Source organism: Strix aluco, chromosome Z, assembly GCF_031877795.1.
Source record: "Strix aluco isolate bStrAlu1 chromosome Z, bStrAlu1.hap1, whole genome shotgun sequence".
Classification (NCBI taxonomy): domain Eukaryota; kingdom Metazoa; phylum Chordata; class Aves; order Strigiformes; family Strigidae; genus Strix; species Strix aluco.
Window position 1 is genome coordinate 41,875,489 of NC_133971.1, and position 14,092 is coordinate 41,889,580.

Genomic DNA, 14,092 nt, shown 5'->3' on the forward strand with positions numbered 1-14,092 from the left:
ATTATTTCAATGGAATCACAGCCAAGGTTTCTGCCTGTCAGGGACTTTCCTCCCATTAGAAACATGCCTTATCTCCACCAAGCAGGCTCTCTGGGATCCCAACTTTCTGTGGGAGATCTGTGTCATGGGCCTCCTCAGGCATAGGGCAAATGATTATTCAGGTTCAAAACTCCAGGGCAAAGCCACTCTAGGGACAAGCAGCTATTTGAAACAAACTTTCCAGCGCTCTGGGAGCTTTGGATCCAATAGCACTGTGTTTGTAGTAGGAAATTTTAAATCCCCTCAAAGCTGAGTCTCTCAGGATTTCATGAATATGGCTTGAGCACATTGTTCATTTAACATACTCCTCTTCATAAAGGAAATGAGTAGGCACACAGAGACCTGAATCCGAGGTGAACCAAAGGGTGCAGGCACTGTGTCTTTCCCAAGAAGCCTTCTGAGACGACCATGAATCTACACCAATAGTCCTCCAAAGGCCAAAGAGCAACTTAATGGTGGACCTCACAGTTTAGGTCTGCTCCTGCGGCTTAGGTGCTGGAGTGGGAGTGCATGATATCAGTAGAATCCAAATAATTCAGGCAGGGAGAAGTAATTCAGTGACAGAAGGCTTGGATGATCTCATTCATGTTTCCCATTAACACTATCCGTAAGCATAGGGTTGGAGAGTGGCTACAGATACTTCGATGGTAGCTTTTGCTGTCTTCATTTGCATTTCTGTACCCAAAATGGTCAGTTGCTGAGCAGCCAGGTTGAGTGTAATAAGGCTGTGCAGGGTGATAGCCACCATCTTGAACTGTTGCTCCTGAAATGCTGTTGTTGAGCAATGACAAAGTCATGGTGCTAGTTCTTGGCAGAAGGCATCATCCACTGTAATCCCCCTGAATACAAAGCTCCTCCTGCATCCATTGCTGGTCATCCCCTGTTCTGAGGACAGTGTTGCCCCATAAGATGGATGCTGCATTCATCTTCTAGACACAATCTCTGATCAACAAGGGGCAGAATAACTGCAGAGACTGTGAGAATATTATTAACCCATCTTCCTGATCTGTGTGGGTTGGGAGCAGGCCATCAGGTTGTCCTCTCAGAGGTAAGCTGCGGCTGGGGGAGTAAGCCTGTCATTCCCTCACCCTTCCTTAGGCCTTTGTGGTGGTCAGCAGTGATTCAGGCAGCAGGCACTGCGATGACATCTGTAAGAGAGCTGGGAATGGATGAGCAGGAGCAGAATTCACACTTCATTGAGGGGGATGGTCATAGGGACAGCGATGTGCAGCCATCATCTGTGTGGGGCAGGCGAAAGGACGCAGCAGCGTATCCTCATGAAGCCCACTGTCCTGATGGCAAAGGTGTGTAGGAAAAAATTCCCCTTGGGAGTGCTTGGGAATGCATCTTTTCCCCAGAGCACTCTAATATGCACAATTATGACTTTCTACCCCTAACCTGGGGAACTCCTTACTTTATCCTTAAATCCCATAAATTTTTGAAATTTCTCAGCTCTCTGGCAACAGCTTGTGGAAAGTAGCCCTCACGGGATTCAGGGGAACACAGCTGTAGTGACATCATAAAATTCCTCAGAATTCCTGAGATAGCACACTGCTCTGATGTCACAAAAATGACGAGGGGACAGGTGGGGCAGAATGGAATGACATGACCTGTACAAAATGAAATATTAAATTATAACCTTTTGAAATGTCAGAATTTTAAACATAATAAAAATACCATTTGTCTGTCTTCGGTGTAGTTGCCTGTTGATAGAAAAAGGGCACATCATTTAAAGGAAAGTCAAGAAGTTGAAACCTGATTTAAAAAAAATACATTTAGTACACCACATACAAAAAAAAAAAAAAAAAGCTGTGGAGCTCACGGTTCCAATTCTATTAGGCAGGAGGAAAATATATTTGGAAAGAAAATAAAAATCACTCACTTCAAGCCACAAGATCACTACTAAACAAAGAAACTTTCCATGAGCACGTACTACTCATTATTTCCCTGCTTTGGAAACACCTTCAGTTTCCCCAAAGCACACTCTTCTGGTCACTCTTGGAAATGGGTTATTGGAATGTCTGGATTGGTAATCTGCTTGAAGAAATCATAGCTTATTGTCCCGTAGAGCTTCAGTCAGCACACGTATCCTATGCATGCAGGGACCACAAATTGCAGGCATTGCAACTTGTAGATTCTAAGAAAATGAGGTACAGGTTATGAATTTACAGTGCAGGGAGGTCACTGAAACAAGCCACGTAACATGGAAAATTTACTTTTAGCAAGAGTAAAATAGTGTACATTTTAAAAAAATATATATATAAAAAATCAGGAACCCTTCTTTTCAGGACATTAACTCTTTGCTACTTGTTTGCCTGGAGTTTACATGGGAATTAAGAGATTGGTTTTCTCTAGAGCAGCTCTGATGAGACTCCCAGTCTGGGAACAGCTCTTCTCAAAGACTGTTTCCTTGAGGAGAAGCTGTGGTGAGGGCTCTCCAGCTCAGGAGGGAACAGAAATGCTTTTGGAGAACATGTAGGATGAGGGAGAAGTAGGGTGATGTCATCACTGTGTTCTAAAGAGACAAAAAATAGCTCTTCAGCGATTTTGAATATAAGTGGTTGTTCCTCTCCCCTGAGTTGGCCATGAGGAAGCATAATGAGCCTACTGCACCCTTTTCTCTTAATTTAAAGCCGTTGCAGAACACTGCAGAGAGGCTTTGGCTCTGGAGAGCTGGAATAAAGCGCTCGCTACCAAAGGGTGGCTCTAGGGAGGTGTTTGAGCCCATTCCTGTGACTGCCCTGACCCCTAGGGACTGCAGAGACAGTTAAATAACTTACAGATTCAATTGTTTTCAAAAATAAAGATATATGTTTCCATAATGTCTTGCGCTACAAGGGAGCTTTTATCAGCAGATATCTTCATTAGGAAGAAATTGTCAAAATCCTTCTATTTTAAGCAATCTCTACAATTCCCAGGGAAGTTTTGCTCAGTTTTTATTTTACACCAACCAATTTTTTTCTCATTTGGGTGTTGACTTGAGATGGATTTTGCTACCTTAATTAATAAATAGCTTCATTAAAGTATCAGTGCTGCTAAGATGCTGGGAGTTAATGTTGTAAATTTAGCCATATCAGTTTGTTCAGGAATGCCAGATCTCTGGCTGGAAGCTTTGCAAACTTCTTAATAAAATACAGGTGGTACCACTGTTAATCTGTTTGCAGTCTGATATGACTCACCTACAGGAGATGTCTGATGACCTTTGAGAAGTACCATCTGGAAAAACATTAGTATATTTTAACAGGTATGAGGTGAAAGCAGCAAACCATTTCTTTCCCTCGGGCCTTTCAGTTCAGCAGCAGACGATGTACGTGCACATGTAATACCAGGGCAAGTTCAGCTCTCCTTCAGTAGCCCTCTGCCTCTGATCTTTGGCTCATTATTTCAGGACTTATTTTCAAGTAGTGTTAGTTTCAACCAGTGTGGGGGATTTCTCGTGCAGTGAGTATGTGAAAAAACAGAAATACAATCTTTAGGGCCCCACTGCATGAAATGTAGAATAGCCACAATTTCCTTTGACTCCTCTTTGGGGCCCTAATGACAGAGACAACCAGACAGAAGAGGATTAAGAAATATAATAGGGGATGCACCCGTGATCTGGAAAACACACATGTGTTTTTAATATTTTTGTGGATCTTAGTGCCGCTAAGGCTGTGAAAAGGAAATCTTAAATAAGGATTTGATGACATAAAGAACTGATCCCTGTCTGTTCCTCTGATTTCAGTCAAGAGTAGTTAACACCTCACGGGAACTGTTAATATCTCATTGACCCATGTATTTATTGTAAAGTGATGAGGTCCTAAAAAGATGGAATTGTATCAAACAGTTACCTGAATGGTGGTTTTAAACTGAGAGAATGTGTTTGCATGTGGGTTTCTTCTCCTCCAAGTCGGTGCATTAGAGTATCCTGACATATATTTGTCTGTAGAAAACACACAGACATTGTTTCTTAATCACAGCTGCAATGGCAGGAAAGACTCTGTGAGCCTGATAGGAGAATTCGGTATGACGTTAGCTGAAGGACCATCGGGTGAATCCCACATCACCTCTGAAATACCAGCTAGTACTCAATACAGACTCCCTCTCTAGTCGTTTAAAGCTCATTTGTAATCTCACAGCGTTCCCAGGGGGCTCACAGGACCTTCCGAATGAGGTGATCCCACCATGGACATCCTTGACTCCAACAAAGGGGATGCTCCTCTGTTTAAAATCTGCCCAAAGGCATCAATTGCTTTTAGAGTGAATGAGTCCATAAGCCAATCTCCTGTCTTATCCCTGCTTGTGAAGAAAGCTCTTACAAGGTGCAAGGCAGTATTCCGTTTTTGTGCTGGGCAGTTGATTTTGCATCAGAGTACACTGCCTAAGGACTAACCATTTTCTGTAAAACGGGCTTAAAAATGAATGTTATTAATACTCTGGTGTTCTGTTAATTCCAGCTTAATTCCATTAATTCAAATTATTAATTCCACAATAATCCTAAAATTTTCAGTTTATACACTACATGTAAGTATTACCATAGTTTCGCATTTGGGTCCCAAGTCTTCTATTTGTGTCAAGCTGATTCGTTTGCTTGGGGCATTTCTGACCATGTGGCTTGGGTACTGCTGAAAAGAAAGGTAGCAAAAATGCTAATGGTTGCTTTTATGACAAAAATGGTGACCAGTAAAGCAAAAGATGTACAATTGTGGTTACATCCAGAACAGATTGCCAGAAAGAAAGATACAAGACTGGGAATCCCACCTGTAGGCATCTTGTCAAATTTATGACATAGCAGGTGCTATCAAGAGGACAGTAGAGTATTTCAAAGATGGGAAAGAGATGAAGGAAAATATCATCCTGAATGAATGGCAGGAAGAGTGAATTCAGTCCTCTGTCCAACATAAATAATGTGAACAAAACTAATATAAATTGCAAAAATTTATGCTACATTTAAATTGATTGCCGAAGTTTGAATAAGACATAAAAGATGCTGTAAAAAGTGGGGATCAGTATATTTGTGCACAGTGGCACATCATTGCATTCATCCCTCCTTGTGGGACAGAGAACTGTCTTTCTGCTATGAAGGTGCTAAGTTAGTGTTCATGGCTGTTCTGTCTGACAGATAGTAAAGGTTTATAAAGCTTCACATTTCTGTCTATGGATACTGCTGCAATCTGTTTGTGAAAATGATGCTGGATCAAATTTACTCTTGCCCATATTCAGGCATAAATAACTGAATTTTCACCTGCAGGGACCGATCGAAAGCAGCACAATACAGACAGGTGCATTTGAGGCATTTTAAGAACCCAGTGTAAGCAGGAGCCCACCTGTAGCTTCACTGAACTTTGGTTCTTGATTGGCAGTGACACTACAGTAGACGACATACGCAGATCTTCGAGGTTCTGGAGAGCTGAAAGAAGACTTTCTTCCAGTTTGTGTCACATAAAGACGAGAAGAATCAGTTTCATCATCCTTCCTTTGACCCCTTTGTTGGTAACTTGGTTTTACTCTGAGGTCTGAAGTGTGAATTTCTAAAAGTGAAAAAACAAACAAAACTGTTGTGCTGTTCTTCAAAAATTGACATACTGGCTGGGAAACAAGATCAAAAAATTGTTCTTTGTGGGTAGCCCAATCGAAATACATTCAGTTATTTTATTTACCACATGATGCTCAGCAATGAGAAGCCAGTGCTAAAGTATATTACCTCCATTTTCAAAGGCTCTGCGATCTGTTCTGGGAATATTCTCACTTGCTACTTTCCTTCCTGAACGCTCTCCTTCTCTTTTTGCATTATTAAATGTTGTAGGAACTGTATTGCCATCACCTGGAAAGGCAAGAGAAAGAAAGGTTTAGCTGCTTGTGGGTAAGCACAGGGAACGGCACTGCCATTCTCTTCCTCCCACCTCTGGGAGCTCGTGATTAGTTTAGTGCAATTTCCTTTAACCTCTCATTTTCTCTGCTTCTTTGTCTTTGGTTAGTTCTTTGGATACTGCCAAGTGTAACTCGAGCACCTGGTGTGTGACTGCTGTGCTCTCTAAGGAAGTACCATAATGCACAGGTTAAAGAAGACCACGGCTCCGAAGTAAGGAACCAGCTACAGCCACCTGCTCGTTCTTTAGCTTCTCACTTTTCATGAATGATATTTATGGATCCTACCCGATCGAATATGTGGCATATTCAAGGTGCGTGTCATCATTGTACCTAAAACCTCAAGAGAACTCACTTGAAGAAATGCTCTGGGGAAACACCTCTGTGCTTTTCTCTGAATGTATCTAATTATAAATACAGATAAATATGACAAGCTATATCCATATATTTCTTACGGATTTTCCTGTCTATAGTCTAAACATATATAAATATTCAACAGAAATAGCTTGTCAAAACTATTTCAATACAAACGTGTTAAAAGCAGAAAGAAGAAGAAAATATTTTTGCCCAGTTCTGTTGAACAGCTTAGGCTTTGTATGTCTGTATGGTTCAAAGTTGAGACAGTTTTTCCATTCCATTTTTTATTAGCACGTCATCCTACTCAAATCTCCATTACATAAGAGTATTATCAAGAATTTATCCCTGAAATTGACACTAATGTGAAAATAATTTTTTTTTTTTTAATTGAAAGTAGTAGGTCATATTTCTGTCCAGAAATTTCTGATGACTGATCTACTGGTGAGTCTGATGTGTTATTATAGTCAGAACATAATGCTTTCTCCTCAAGTGGAATTATACTATTGCTTATTCAGTAAAAGAACTAATACAAATTTCTTTTTTTTTTTTTCAGTCATGCCACTTGCTCAAGAAAGGAGAAACAAAATACAGGAGGTAAATACTTCTTAATTGGTATATGTTGTATATATTATAATTTGTATTTCTTTGTCCTGCATTATGTTGGATAAAGCCTAGCATTCAGAACAAAAAGGGAACTCTTTTGTTACTGTCTCTTAGAAGGCACTTGAGGGGGGTATTTATTTAATCTGAATTTAGTTATAGAAAAGTTTGATGTGTGGCTGCATTTCATATTCTAGACACCCAAGACAGCCAGCAGAGAGCACAGAGCACCTCTGGGAAAGGGACTGGTCTCACCTCTCTTTGGCACTGTCTTAGGATGCAATAAATAGCCCCCTAAGAGTGCCTGCACGGCCTGATGGGGAATTGAAACTACACTCCTACCTTAGGATGGTTAAAACTAGGCTACACAAATCTTGATCTTGAAGAAAAACTAGATGCAAGACCTATGTTGTGTATCTCAGGAAAGTACACATGGGGTTAATAGCCCATTTGTGCCTTTTCCACCTAGATTTGATACAGGTAGTCAAGACATGGGTGACACTATATATATGTGTATATATACAGAGAGAGAGAGAGATGGGGGAAGATTACTGAAGTGTTTTTATGCTCTTTGTAATATGCTGTCTTTTATCGACACTAAATTTAAAAAGTGGGGAGGAGGGGCAAACTGTGTGATAGTTTCTCCATGTAACAGTAATTTTAAAAGTGGTAAACATTGTCCAAGAAGATGAAAAGTACTTGCCTTTCTGCAAGTCTCGGTCGGTAGCTTCCAGGGGTAACCGCTCGTTTTCCCGAAGTGAAGACACAGTTTTTGTTGGTTGGTGTTTGTGAGAGGGCTGAATCCTCTAATACTCTCCTAAACACACCCCAAGAGGGGAAAAAAAAACCCAAAACAAACAGCTAAGTTTACTATACGGGCAGCACTGCTGTTTAGGAAAGAGTGACTAAGTTTGTATTTACCAGATTTATAGCATATTTCCTTGATTGCTCTTTCCTCTTCAATATCTGCAGCAGTCTTAGGCACCCAGTTAGGAACATCTGTAAGAAATATTTTTCAAGGATTACTAGACAGCTATACAAAGACCTTCAGCAATTCTTAATAACCAACCACCACAAGGAATTTCACTTTGGTCACAGCCCTTCTCTTTTTCTGACTGCAGCCTCTGCTTCTGGCCAGACAATTGATTCCTTGCTATTAGGTATTTGCAAGCGCAGTGGACTTGCAGTGACGACATGTATTAAGAAGCAAATGTTTGTTGATCTAAACTGATTCAAAACCATGTTCAGTACTCGTGATCCTTCTTTTACCCCCAAAAGGAAATCTTCTGATGAAACGTGTCGCCAGGGAGTGCTTGTCACAAAACCTCTGCCCAAAGTTCCTCTGTTGATTTCACCAGACTGGGTTTCTCTAGGCTGGCTTTATTAACAACTCAGAGTTGGGCCATCACCTCAGTGAGTGGCAACAGCTAACAAAAAGCGCCCTCTATAGATACAATATAACATACAATACAAAGCATCTTTGGTGATTTTCCAGGAACTTTCAACTCTTAATTCATCATCCATATCAAAAGTCCATTATATTCCACAGTTTCGACTAGTTCTTGTCGTTCCGTTCTAACTCCTCTTCGGACACCGCTGTTCACTGATGCAGTCTTCGGTCATCGTGGTTACTTATCTTCTGAACAATCTTCATCATAATTCACTGTTAGACCTCTGAGGAAAGACTCAAAATATTCTATTTAACATATACTTAATCTGTGTCTAGCTTTTCATTACTTAGCTGTTCTAAGTTGCTTAAACTGTCAGTATTGTTCCTAGAGCACCTGTGCTCTATTGCAAATAATATCTATTTATTAATTATTCCTGCTATTAATAATATCCTAAGAGAAAAGAGTTTTCTAAAACTTGTTCCTTTTACAAATTCCCTCCTTTTGTTTTTCCCATCGCACTCCTGTGATCTTTCTTATTTATAATTCCACATCTCTCTTTCTGTCTTCTGTATTATAAAAGAACAACAACCAATGTAATATCTATCGAAACAAAACAATCACACAGACTATTATGACTATAATAGTTAAAAATAATAACAATTAATTTAAATAAAACTTTAGCTGGGGAAATATCAATTGGCTGTCTTGGGGTATTCCTTATATCCCATAACACTAAATTTAAAGCATTGGGCCACTTCAGGCCAGGCTGTTTACAAACCTTAAGTAATTTTTCTTTTAAGGTTCTGTTCATTCGTTCTACTGGGCCAGATGATTCGGGGTGATGGGGAGTATGAAATTGACTAAAAATTCCTAAGGAATTATAAATTGGTATTAAAATATCTGCTGTGAAATGACCCCCATGATCAGACTTCAGGAGCTCCCTATTTAGGAATTATTTCCTTTAGTAAGATTTTTACTACTGCTTTTGAATAATTTTTCCTGGTAAGAAAAGCTTTTACCCATCCTGTTAGCTGATCAGTTATCACTAGCATGTAAGAGTACCCCATATTTTTTTTGGCATTTCAGTATAATCAGTTTGGAGCTTTTGAAAAAGGAATGGTGGCTGGAGGTCTTTTTCCACTGGGTGCCTTAATTCATACAGAAGGATATTGTTTACAAAGTTTACATCCTTCACAGATTCTTTTGGTTGCTGCATAAATTCCCAGGGCAGCCCAAAGTCTTTGAATACGGAGCGCTAAGCTCTCTGGCCCCCCATGAGTTTTTTTGTGATGCCATCGCGTAATCGGTAATAAATACCTTCTTGGAAGAAGAGGCTTGTTATTAAGCATCCATTGTTCTCCTTGTGGCTGGGCTCCAAGCCGGATCCACTGCTCCTTTTCTTCATCAGGGAGGTCTTCAATAGAACTTATTTATATCCAGAAGTTCGGATATCGCCTCATGTTGTGATAATGACATGATAGACACAACCTGTCGTGCTGCAGCTCTAGCTGCTTGGTCAGCTAAAGAATTTCCTTTAGATATCATATCTTGCCTCTGAGTATGGGCTTTTATATAGATGACAGAAATCTCAGAGGGTAATTGTATCGCCTCTAATAATTCCTTGATCTGCTTTCTATGAGGCATAGACTTCCCTGCTGATGTTAAGAAACCCTGTTCTTTCCATAAAGTCCCAGTTGCATGGCAGATACCAAAAGCATATTTAAGTCCATATTTTGCAACTTCTGTAAGAGCAATTACTTCTGCTCCCTGTGCACCTAAAGGTGCCAGGAAAAGGTCCCACCAATAGTACCTACATTTCCGTAGTCACTGCAAAACCAGTACATCTTCGACTTTCTTCATAACAGTAGGAGCCATCCGTGAAGAGGTTCAAATCAGGGTTATCCAAAGGTTGATCCTTCAAATCATCTCACGGTTTGCTGGTTTCGCTTAATAATTGAACACAGTTATGATTATCTTTTTCTCCATCGGAGGGTAAAGGCATTAGGGTGGCAGGATTCAATGTATTGCACCTTTCCAATTTCAAATTATTAGCCAATAATAGAATGATCTCATATCTATGCACCCTTTGAGGAGATAAAGTTTTCTCCACATATTCTTTTAATAATATCTGTACTTCATGGGGTACACAGTTAGTGGATGTCCTAGGACAATTGTCCTGTTTTGTTTGTTTTTCTGCTATTTCAGCTGCTGCTGCTATTGCTCTAGTGCAAAAAGGAGTTCCTTTAGTCACTGGGTCTAATGTAGAAGAAAAATAGGCAACAGGTCGTTCATGTGGTCCTAAAGTTTGTACTAACACCCCTCTCGCAGTTCCTTTATTTTCATCACAATTTAAAAAGGTTTTGAATAATCAGGAAGTCCTGGCTTTAATATGAATCCAAGATACTTCACTTGCTGTTTGCAAAACTGTAATTTGGACAGAGATGCACAGAGTTCCTTTTTAACAAGTCGGATACATAGATATTCAGTATCTCTCATACAATCATCCTTAGTTTTATTTGCTAATAACAAATCATCAACATGTATCAAAACAGACTTCTTTGAAAAAAACCAAATCTTGTAAGTAATTTTTCAAAATTTGAGAAAATACTGTTGGAGAACTAGTAAAATCCTTGTGGTAACCTAGTCCAAGTTAACTGCTTCCCTTGCCACGTGAAGGCAAAGATTGATTTGCTTTCTTCCACAATTGGAATGCTAAAGAAAGGTCCTGTAAGATCAAGTACCGTGAAATACTGTGACTAGGATCTGTACCACAGGATGTGAAGCAATTACATGTTCATTTACAGCTCATTGATCTTGAACAAATCTATATTCAGGGTCTTCATCTTTATCTACTGTATGTTTACTAACTGCTAAAATTGGCGTATTATAAGGACTACGACATTCCTTCAAAATTCTTTTTTTCTAAAAAATGTACAATTTGTTTTTCTATACTGGGAATGGCCTCATTTATAATTGGATATTGCCAAATTGAAGGAGTCGTCCCTCCTTTTGTTTTTATCACACTTGGCTCAGCCGATTTTAACAATCCCACTTACTTCAAAGTTCTCTGGGAATTGCAGCCAATTCAAATGGTATATCATTCAAATCATTTTGGTTTTGACCTCCCAATTCAATTGTTTCTGAGCCCATTAAAATCAACTGAATCCCTGTTGGAGCCAAGGAGATAAATGTTCCAAATTCCTGGAAAAGGTCTCGTCAAAGGGGTAGATAAATATTTTATTTCTTCCCCTACTACTCCCTGTACTATCACTCGATATGTGGAGAACGTCAAAATTCAGTACAGGCCCAAAAGGCAAGTAGGGGAATTGGGAGAGATCACAAATTTACCCCAAACCAATTTCTTATCCAAAATGATACTATTTACCTTTGCAGAAATCTGACCGTGCTCATCTACCTTGATTCCAACGGGTGCCATTGTTCTTTCAATTCCCGGAGAAGATGAGTATCATTTTCTTTACTGTGAGTGAGGTCGAGGAGGTCTGGCAGGTGGGGATCCTCCTTGTGCAGACACAGGTCTCAGTGGGCACTCTCTCTGCATATGTTCCAAATTTCCACAGTAGAAGCACTCTAAAGAATTAGCATATTGAGAGATAAGAGGAATTCTGCCTCGTGCACCCCTTCCCCCGATTCTACCTCGGGGAAATCCCTGACCTCTCCCTCTTGGGTTATAGGTTTGAGTAATTGCTACAGCCAACAACCCAATTTCTCTTTCTTTCTCTTTTTGCTCTCACTTTTTCTCAGGTTTTAACCTTTCTTCTTGCTGCTTTTGCTTTCATCTCTCCCGTCAAAAACAAAAGCAGCGATGCTCAAGATTTTAGTTAATGTTTTACCTTGCCAGCCTGGCATGAGTTTCTCAAAAACACTAATAGCTAGTGGCTCTTGGAAATTGTCACAGGTCACACCCCCATAATCAAAGTAGCCTTCAATTGGCCCTAATAATCACTTGGGTGCTCGTCTGATCTTTGTTTGCATTCCAAAACTTTTGTCCAATTAGTTATTCTCTTACCTTTTGGGAAAATCTTTTCCCTTTTCTCTGCTTGAAATAGTGCTCGTAATAAAGTTTTCATATTCTAATTAGGGGTGTAATCAGTGACAATTCCCAATAACAATTGAGCACATTTTTCAGCATCAGCTCGTAAGCGAGGCATTTTTGCTTGCCAAGCTACTAAATCACCTTGCTTCCAAGGTTCATGTCACATTACTACTGTTACTGGAGAGACATCGGCGCCTGCACCAGGGCCCGCTCTAGGGTTTGGTATGTAATCCAAACGCATTGGATACATGCCAGTACTTCTAAAAGGGAATTCAGTTTCTTCAGCTTTAGGAGCTGAAGGAAGTAAATTCCCTTTAGTTTTTATCAAAGAGGTTTTCTTTCTTTGTTGACCTCTATTATACCAAATATACCAATAATCAATATCTTGACTCTCAGAATCCTCCAAAATTATTCTTAGAAATTTTTACTGATGGGGTTTAACTGTTCCTTTCAGAGGCCATACGTCCATTGGCCCTCCTCCTTTATTTCTTGTCAGGAATGGCCATTCCTCTTGGCACAATATTATCAGTTTCCTTTTCTGTAATGATTGTGCCAAAAGTATCTTCCCCAATTTTCTAAAACTTCAGCAAGGGGCGTCCCCCTTTCAACGCTGAGTACTGTCCCCATTATCTATACATTGCTTTGATCTCTCTCTTTGCAAATTTAAACACAAGAGTTTACCAGTATAATTCTATCTGGAATTACCTGTGCCCAAGCCTCTTAGGTGAAATCAACTCTTATTTCTTTGCCGGCAATTTGAGTATTGGTAATGACTTTGTCCAGAGGAATATCTGACTCTTCCTCTCTTGTGTCCTAGAGTCCCATCTGGGGTGCCAATTCTGTTAAAGGATTTTACCAGGCTGTGGGTATCTCTAGGCTGGCTTTATTAACAACTCAGAGTTGGGCCATCACCTCAGTGAGTGGCAACAGCTGACAAAAAGCGCCCTCTATAGATATGAACTAACATACAATACAAACAGTCTTTGGTGATTTTCCAGGAAGTTTCAGTTCTTAATTCATCATCCATATCAAAAGTACATTATATTCCACAGTTTCGACTAGTTCTTATCGTTCCGTTCTAATTGCTCTTTGGACACCACTGTTCAATGATGCAGTCTTCGGTCATCATGGTTACTTATCTTCAGTATTGTTCCGAGAGCACCTGTGCATACTGCATTCAACTGTTAGTATTGTTCCTAGAGCACCTGTGCTCTATAAAAAAATATCTATTTATTAATTATTTCTGCTATTAAGAATATCCTAAGAGAAAAGAGTTTTCTAAAGCTTGTTCTTTTGCACTAGGTGCATTTGCAGCCACACACACACACGTTCCCATACAAACACAAAACGGGCGTATCAACCAAAAGCCCAATCCCATACCTAAAATACTCTTCCGAGCTTTGTGCTCGGTCATGGTGAGGCCATTTGTACCTGTTGACCGGATTCAACAGGCCAGTGTGATCCCCATTTTCTTAGTGGGCTCGCTGAATACAGCCTGTAAGTATGATCTATCAGCCTTTACTGCTCTGTGAGTCCAGGTACCCCAAGAAAAAATCACAGGGGTCCCTTCCTGTCATCAGGCCTCTGGGATCCTCCAGCGTTGAGTCTCAAATGTAAAAATAAAAAAAAGCTCATAGCGTTCAGTTGATAAGTGGTTGCATAAGAAAGGGGTAGTGAGTAAGAAGAGGCTGTTACGGTAAATTTGGTCTCAAAAGAACCCCCTAAGACTTAGTATGAAGTTTTGGAAGGCAGGCGTTCTGTGTTGCAGCAGTGGACACACGGGGGATCGCTCCACCTCACATGC

General features: G+C 40.1%; 1 pseudogene; it reads right to left on the reverse strand.

Annotated features, from left to right (window-relative positions):
- Positions 1-1,232: 1,232 nt before the first annotated feature.
- LOC141918789 (uncharacterized protein C12orf50 homolog) lies at positions 1,233-8,039 on the reverse strand (annotated as a pseudogene).
- Positions 8,040-14,092: the final 6,053 nt, after the last annotated feature.